The 9017-nt window shown below is 42.7% G+C and overlaps 1 long non-coding RNA gene across 2 annotated transcripts; it reads right to left on the bottom strand.

Moving 5' to 3' along the window:
* Nucleotides 1–828: 828 nt before the first annotated feature.
* On the bottom strand, nt 829–8562 carry LOC122862896. 2 transcript variants are annotated; one of them, XR_006374866.1, is made up of 3 exons: nt 8298–8562; nt 1176–1289; nt 829–1086 (listed from the first exon to the last, which is right to left on the bottom strand). It is a non-coding gene; the product is annotated as an uncharacterized LOC122862896 (long non-coding RNA). The 2 variants fall into 2 exon arrangements; XR_006374865.1 differs by lacking the exon at nt 8298–8562 and having other exon boundaries at nt 1176–2120.
* Between the last annotated feature and the right edge of the window lie 455 nt (nt 8563–9017).

Raw genomic sequence — 9017 nt, 5'->3', positions numbered from 1 at the left:
TTAAAGTCTTGGACTAACTTTGGCCTTTGCTCTGAGCTGCACATCTGGGACACTAAAATTAAAGGCTTGTGGTTGGTAAATGCTGCAGCAGGCAGTTAACTGGGTTATACAAAAACGTCAAAATCGTTTCAAGCCCTACATATGTAAAATTCCTACATTTTCCTATAGGAGTTTAGATAGCATCTAGCAGCAGATTTACAGTGACCTTAATGTATTTTAAAATAATCTTGAATTTTTCTTTGGCAGCTTTTAATGATTTTTCTGTGAGTTGGTATTGTTGTTGTGGCTGTGACTCAATCTAAAACATGAAATTATATATTATACATATAGTATCTTATACTTCATTGTATATGGTATTTAAGAGTGACTTGATATATTATCATATCATTAACCAGGGCGTTTTGTCCAGTAGGGCAGAAAAGCGCTTTCTAAATACAGTCCATTTACCATACAATTAGTTATTACGAGCGAATGCGGTTTGACCACAAGTGATGTGGTGTGCACGATTCCTCAAGATCTCCCTAACCTGCCCCATGATCAGTTTGGCTGACGTGTTGTGTCTGTTACTGTTACTGTATTAATGTACTGTGTCGATCTTTCTCTCCATTAACGTTTTGTAGCTGAGAACTGAGATTATCATTAGTGCCAGGAAGTTCGAGAGTCATGTTGCCTCGGTATACTCAGCTCTGGACCTCGAGTATTGCAAGTTTTCAATTATTTGGTGTTGCACACATTTCAGGCCACAAGAGTTCAGAGCACACTAATGTGATATGCTGATTGTTATGTGGAACGAACTTGGCACCCAAAAGCAGGACACATGGACAGAGCTGAACAAGGTCTGAACAGTTTTATTGTGTGGAAAGATCAGGAGATCGCGGCGTGTCTGGCGAAGTGCGTTGTAGCACGGAGAGTTCGACCGGACTGGACGGAGGCTGGAGAGTGGTGCGTTGAGCGGAGACCAGGGAAGCGGGTTCTGGACTGGCTGGCGTGGTTGAAGGCTGGGCTGATCGGGTGAAGACACGCTGAGACTGAGACTAGAGTCCGATGGCCGTGGCACAGGGAAGTGATCACCGGCAGCACAGAGGTCTACAACGCAGACAGACAATATTACCATAAGGTAAGTACAGACAAACTTCAAAAGGTATCTTACTTGAGCCGTTACGTATAGCGCGTACTGGGTACGAAGACGATCTGGCGCTGGAAGTGTGGATGAGCCCGGTAGATAACTGTGGTGGTTGATGATGATGATGATGATCAGGTGTTCCGGTAATCAATAGCAGCCGGGAGATCTGGAAACCAGCCCAGAACCCAGACACACACACACACACACACAAGACGGACAGGGGACCGCCAGGAAACACAGGGGAAGGCAGATACAGAAGAGGACAAAAGGATCAGGGGGCATAGTGGCTAACTATGACACTGATATCGAGTGGAAGTAAAGCAATATGCTTCATTAACATCCAAAAATATGAAGCTGTAAGCTAAAGTTACTTTACCTACTGGATTAATTGTGTTGATGCTAAATTATTATTATGTATTATTTTTACAGTAAATGAACAAAAATCTACCAACTCCTATGTATGTTCTATCATGCCAGTAGCAGAAATAAAAAATGACCTGTAAATGATAAAAGTATTTAAATCAAAATGCAAAATAATTATTAACACTAACAGGCACAAAATGTTGTCTAACTAACTATCAACCAAACTGCAGCAGCAAGTCTCTACAAAGTCCACAGGTAGCAGCAATAGTATCCACGGGCTAACAAGTTCCGAGTCTACTGTCTGACTCTGGTACATGTACGAATCTGTACGAGTCCCCAAGCCCCCAAGCGGTCTCTTTGGCATTTTTCAGCATTTGGGCAGCAGTTGGAGATGTATGAGAGCTGAGCTGGTCTCAGCAGCAGTCGAGTCAGGTTGAGTCGCATGCAGGTTTCTAGCACTGAACGGTGTCAGCAATGAGCTCATACAGCTACGGTTAACCCCCAAGGGACAAATTAGTCACCACCAGCACTGCTTAAAGCTAAGCTTTCTCACACAGTACTCAAATGAGTTTGTAACACTATTTAAGGCTGTAATGCTTCCATTTATATGACTGGCAGTTAGTTTGGTAACAGAAAAAAGCTGAGCAGGCAGGAGAAGGTGAGAGCTTTTGTCAGTGTCTTTAGAGATTGAGCATATAGCTATTTCCTGGAGGCAGTACATACCAGTGCAGACCCAGTATGTATCAACTCAGAATAGAAAGAATCAGTGGAAAAGAATTGTTTGTTCATTTTTGGCCAGCACTAATCCCCACAGAAATTAATGAAATTTCTGTGAAACTAAACTGTTTTATTTTGTACGTCCACGTGTTGCTTGTCCAAAGATAAATAGCCTTAATAATTCCCCAGTACGGGGAAAGATAATTGACAGATGATTCAGATTGCAGAGAAAGATTGCAGAAAAACAAATAGATATTGGGCACAGTACCACTTCAATGCATTCATTATTAATGCAGATTGATAACAACTGAATGTCATTAACAGATCCTCTGAGTGATCTCTTTGAAGCCACATGAGCTCAGTGGTGCAGTACTAGAGAAACGAGACAAAATAGAGGCTTTGATGTGGCTTTTATGTGGCTTTAATTGACAGACATGCATACACACACCTTTTCTAAAACAACTGTATTAATGTAAATTACTACTGTATGACTGTACATATATTGCATACAACCAAGACTTTAGAGGGTATGACCAATTTTCAACTCAGACCTTATTAAAATGTTGAATTGTGCGTATTGTGCAATTGTGCAATTTCATTCATTAAAAAAAAAACTAACCCTGCTGCAGCTTCTCTGAGTTCATATAGAGTACTTTGTTTCTCATGTTTGCAGCGCTCAGTCTGGTTTGTGTTATGCAATATGCATCACCATAAATGAGACAAAAATGAAAACAGCTTTTAGTAAGATATGGGTTGAAAAACACTTTTGTTTATTGTTTATGGCTATTTGGAGTTACAAATGGTAGTTTGACAGACTGAGGGAGCCAACGGAACTACATCATCAGTAAAGAGCAGAGATGCAATCCTGATGACATCAAACAGTGTCCACTTCTCTGCACTTTAAATCTGTCCGTGAACATCAAACAGAATTGGTGACAAAGCACAACCTTGGCTTAGCGCAACACCCACAGAGAAAGTGCTTGACTTATTTTCAAAGAATACTGACACAACTCTCACAGCTGATTTATACTATAGATACTACGAAAGACATGACACTGCAATTTCAATAACCAGATGTTCTCAATTAAGGGGCTCAAGCCGATATTAATTAACAATCCAAAAAAATTCCCAACTTGGGAGACAAGTGTTAGTATCAAAAAAGACATTTTGATCTGAACCAATCTTCACATTTGGTTATACAGTTGTAGACATGTGCACCTGTGCCTAAAGTTTTTGCAGTCAAAATATGTTTACTCTCTCAAACATTATCCTCACAGATGTGTGATGAGTTGCTTGGCTGCTGTCTGATGAGGAGTTCTGCAGCATGAAGAAGAGAGATAAAAGGAAGGCAATAAGAATGTCCATATATGTCCATGCAGTTACACCACTAGAGAGAACAATAGATGACTTCAAAGCTAAACATAAAGTAAGACTTTCACTGATAGATTTTCATTTGGATGTCAATGCTACCAACAACAATCTTCATCAATCAACAAAATGGTAAACTAATCTAAAACTAATCAATAACCTTAATTGTTGGTAGACAAAATGTGAACAGCAGTCTCCATTGTTAAATGATGGTAAATGGTAAATGGACTGTACTTGTATAGCACCTTTCTAGTCTTCCGACCACTCGAAGCGCTTCACACACACATCACATTCACCCCATTCACACACTGATGGCAGAACTGCTCGAACCGCCGTCCTTCCGATTGGTGGACGACCCCCCTGCTGGGGGCCAGGTTGTATTTCCCCTTGTGCCTGCTCCCTCTGTATCTGACTTTTCACAGGCGATCTCAGCCTTCTTTTCATCCCTGTGTTCACAGGCTTCACAAAACCCCTGTGCACATAAATCCTTTCATCCCTTCATGCCTTCCTTTAACTTTCCTTCAACTGCTTATAGCAATACTGCTTCTGCTCCTCCCTTTTACTTCATAACAAACACAGCAGCACAAGAGCCCTGTTCACCAACTCAAAGGGCCCCACCACAGGATACTCAAGCCTCCTCCTCCATTTCCAACAGGTCTATCCTCTTTTATGTATTTTGTAGATTTAGCCCAGCTCCTTCAACCATCCATATTCGACACTAGCCAGCCCAGGGAAATGCAGACCAACCTCAGTTCAGTGCAGCTCCGTTACCTTCAAGGTCAAAGGACTTAACTCCAGCAGAATTTGCCCTTGCCTTTTAACTTTTCCACGACATCATCTGTTCAGCCTTTCCCACAGGAAGATCTGAGATTGATGATTATCTCTCAATCATGCTCAACATGGCCTTACATTTTGGAGGGACGGGCTTCTATGGCTACCATGTACATTTGGCTAACCAGGCAGCTGGCCGGATACAGCAATTCAACCAGGGAACATACTGGGGTGCCCTCGACTCCAAACTCTACTGCCTCATCTTTGCAGCCCGTACATCCCTCTACTGCGAGTCATGCGGAGCCCCCTCCCACCCCGCCACAGCATGTACAGTCAGTGCTCCACCACCTTGCTCATGTCCCTCTTCCTCACATAACACCCCAGTATTTAACTGTTTATCACCTGCTGCACCCCCACCTCCCATCATCCCTAGGCCCACGGATATACGTCCCTCAGTTAATGTCCCCATGTCAAAAGGAGCTGACAAACGGGAAGGGCCAATCCTCTACCAGGGATGCAGGATGGTCTGCAACAACTTCAACCACCGGGGCTGCACTCTTTTCAACTGCCGCCTCCTGCATGTCTCGAGCACCAGTCCCCACAATCCAACCACACCTGCAGGCTGACTAGCACAGCACCTCAGCACAACCATCAAAGTCAATGTCCATGCCACTGCTCTACAAAACCATCCAGATAGACAGTTTGTTCACCTTCTCATCAATGGCTTCACACATGGTTTCCATCCAGGTATAGAAGTACATATCGACACTTCTCATGCCTGCCATAACCTCCAGTCAGCTCTCACAGAACCTCACACAGTCGACACCCTATTGGCCAAAGAAGTCAAAGAGGGATTTATAATAGGCCCATTCAACAATCTTCCTTTTCCAGTGTTCTGCATCAGCCCAATAGGTGTCGCCACTCGAAAATACTTTGCAAAAAAGAGGCACAAAGCAAATACCACCTAGAATTTTTAAAATAGTAATAATGTAATTATAGTGGTAACATTAATATAAAAAATTAATAATAACAGGAATGACAGCTGTAGGAATAATAATGGCAATATTAGTAACAGAGCCAATAACAACAACTGTAGTAGCAGTTGTCGAGCAGGAATACGGGGGCAGTAAGTGACCCACAACCAGCTCCGGAGGCAGAAATACCTGCTGAAAGTGACAGAAGGAGAGATGAGAGAAACAAGAAAGCACAGAACTACAGGCGAGAGAAGGTGTCGAGTTAGTAACATGCAGTAATAGGATAAAAATGCATCCAATTGGTGAGGGAGATGAGGAGAGAGGAAAGAGGTGCACCATGGGAAGTCTCCCGGCAGTCTAGGCCTATAGCAACATAACTAAGGGATGGTTCAGGGCTCACCAAAGCCAGCCTTAACTATAAGTTTTATCAAAGAGGAAAGTCTTAAGCCTACTCTTAAATGTGGACATGGTGTCTGCCTCCCGAACCCAAACTGCGATCTGATTCCACAGGAGAGGAGCTTGATAACTGAAGGCTCTGGCTCCCATTCTACTTTTGGAGACTCTAGGAACAACAAGTAACTCTGCATCCTGGGAGCGCAGTGTTCTTGTCGGGTAATACAGTTAAAAGCTTTGTAGGTGAGGAGAAGGATTATAAAATTACAAAATAATTATAAAAACTATTCTGGGTTTTACAGGTAGCCAGTGCAGAGAAGCGAATATTATAGAAATATGATATCTTTTCCTAGTTCTTGTCAGTACACGTGCCGCAGCATTCTGGATCAACTGGAGAATCTTAAGGGACTTATTTTGGCAGCCTGATAATAGGGAATTGCAATAGTCCAACCTAGAAGTAACAAATGCATGCACTAGTTTTTTGGCATCATTTTGAGACAGGATATGCCTGATTTTTGCGTAGGTGAAAAAAGGCTGTCCTTGAAGTTTGTTTCATGTGGGATAAATCCTGATCAAAGATAACTCAGAGGTTCCTTATGGTGGTGCTGGAGGCCAGGGCAATGCCATCTAGAGAAACTATATCTTCAGATAATGTGTCTCAGCAGACATCACCAGCACATTCAAAGTCTTGCACATTCATCCAGATTTCTGGCGTTTTTTCAGGGTTTGCTGGAAAGGAGTTCATTATTTTTCTGTGCGCTGCAGAAGCAGTCCCAAGACCTTCGACTTCCTGTCAGAAGCCATGTGCTGGATCCTGACCAACATTTCCTGTCTTCTTGGAATGGCATTTCCTTCTTCTATGACGACATCATCACTCAACCCGAGAACATTCAACTGTACACAGACGCAGCTCCTTCCATAGGTCTCGGTGGCTACTGTGGAGGGATGGTTTGCTTCTGCTTGGGCCTCAGAGTTGAAATCTCTAGACTCGGAGTCCCGCTCTCCTTCATCTGCGCTTCATGAGCTATACCCCATTATCATAGCGGCCATTCTTTGGGGGCATGAATGGTCTAGGAAGTCAATACTCATCCACTCTGATGACACAGTAGTCGTAGAGATCCTAAACAAAGGTCGATCTCGTTCTCCAGCCATCATGCAGTGCTTTCGCAGAATCACACTAATCTCAGCTCAATACCAGTTCATCATCAGCGCAGCCCACATTCCTGGCTACCACAATATCACTGATTCATTGTCTCGTTTTTCATTTCAGAAATTCAGACACTTGGCCCCAGAATAGGATTTTCATTCCATACCAGTCCCACTGTTTTCAGCCATAACATTCAACTAGGTCCACAGCTGAGAAACCTCTCTAACACTTCACAAGAAGCCATCCTTAACAGCCTCGCCCCAAGCACTCCCTCAGCCTGGAATTGTTTCAAGTCATATCACGCCACATACCATCTACCTCTCATTTTCATGTTACAATGTTAATCAAAGGCTTCGGTAACAGGAACCTGCTCTTACGGCCAGACGCTTACCACTCACTTCAGACCTTCTTAGTCTATGCATCCGTTCTCTACGTTTAGGTTACATATCCCCTATGGTTGACTTAACCCTAGAATTCATGTTCTTGCTGGCTTTTGTTGGCTTCCTGAGGTGCTCCTGAGTCCTCTACATCTCATATCCCCCCCCACTGAGTCTGAGTACCTGTTAGTATGATCAATTCATTGTTGTTTTGGGTCTGCACTTGGGATTTGTTTATTACAAGAAATAATATAGTATATCTCTGGATTTGTCCTTTAATCCTTGCCCAGTTCTATTTGACTTTGCAATGACTTTGCAATCTGACTGTTAGATCCCATGACTCAGTGATGACTGATGTCCTTGGTATCTATATGCAATTGCCTAACCATGATGGAAAGTGTGTGTTGAAAGTTAACAATATGTGCAGCAGATCTGATTTTGTCAAAGTCCTGACCGGAGGAGTTCTAGGTTCTGATGTCTGGGCAGATCTGTATTCAGAGCCACAAAGTTCCAGCAGGAAAGAGCTGCTACAACATTGCCCTGATTCTCTATGTGCAGGCTAACGAGCGGACATTTATTGAACTAGATGTAAAAAGGCAAAAAAAAAAAAAATGTTTTGATCACACAGACACACACAACACAGAAAACAATATTGTGCTGTTTTAATGGTCCGGACAACTGAACCCCTCTCTGCTGTTGGCTCTCCATTTAAGCAGCAAAACCTGGCAGTGGTTCAGATCCTCTCTTTTCATGCCAACTTCTCTCTCACTCATTCGCCCTTTCCCTCTCTCTCGGTGTCTCTCTGCCAACCTTGACGCCAGCCTGCCTGCCTGTCAGGGCCAATTCTTCAGGCTGACATTAACAGCCCAAGCACAGCTATTCAGACATGCCTCAATGTTCAGAGTTGCTAATTATTATCTTCTGGCCAAGTTCCTGTTATCCTACACTAATGTCAGGTATGTCATTGTTTCATATGAAGCTGTACAGTATGAAGGAGGTGAGTGGTGAATTGTTAGTGATTTAGATAAAGTGTAAGGTAATGGTAATGATAATTGTTTACTCACCAGTTACGCTTCTGAAACCTGGGGATCTGGTGAGGCTGCTAGACACAGAGTTAATATGAAGGCAACTTGAGGACACCCCTGCATGAAAAGAAAAGTGAAAAAGAGCAATATCTGGGATAGGAAACTCGAGCATACACACATCTTGCACAAATGCCTGACAGAAAGTCCTCTTCCCATCAATCCACATAGTCCATATTTAAGAAAATGGACCGTTTACAAGTACAAATGTGTAAAGGTTAACTTACAATCTATTTGTAAATTTGTCGTCATGATTGTCCATACTGTAATTTTACTATGCTGGTCTATTCTATACACACAACATCTATTTCCTGTCTGTCCATCCTGGGAGAAGGATCCCTCCTCTGCTGTTCTTCCTGAGCTTTCTTCCATTTTTCCCTTTTAAAGGGTTTTTGGGGGAGTTTTTCCTCATCGGAATCGAGGTTCTAAGGACAGATGGGATAGTATGCTGTACAGTTTGTAAATCCCCCCCCCAAAAAAGTAAGAGATTGTGAGATTCCCTCAAAGCAGTCATTTGAATCCCAGCTAGCTAGCACTCAATTTTTTGCTGTCATGCAATTTGATATGCTTTGGAGGCGGACCCCTAGATTAAATTCATTATGACCCATTTTACTGTTTGGTGCACAATGTATTGTATTGTATTGTATTGTATTGTATTGTTTATACAAACCATAGGACCCTGCTTACCCCATTGTCCCCCAC

The sequence above is a fragment of the Siniperca chuatsi genome, linkage group LG16 (genome assembly GCF_020085105.1).
Source record: "Siniperca chuatsi isolate FFG_IHB_CAS linkage group LG16, ASM2008510v1, whole genome shotgun sequence".
NCBI classification, from domain to species: Eukaryota; Metazoa; Chordata; class Actinopteri; order Centrarchiformes; family Sinipercidae; genus Siniperca; species Siniperca chuatsi.
This window is presented reverse-complemented; position numbering and strand designations above follow the sequence as displayed.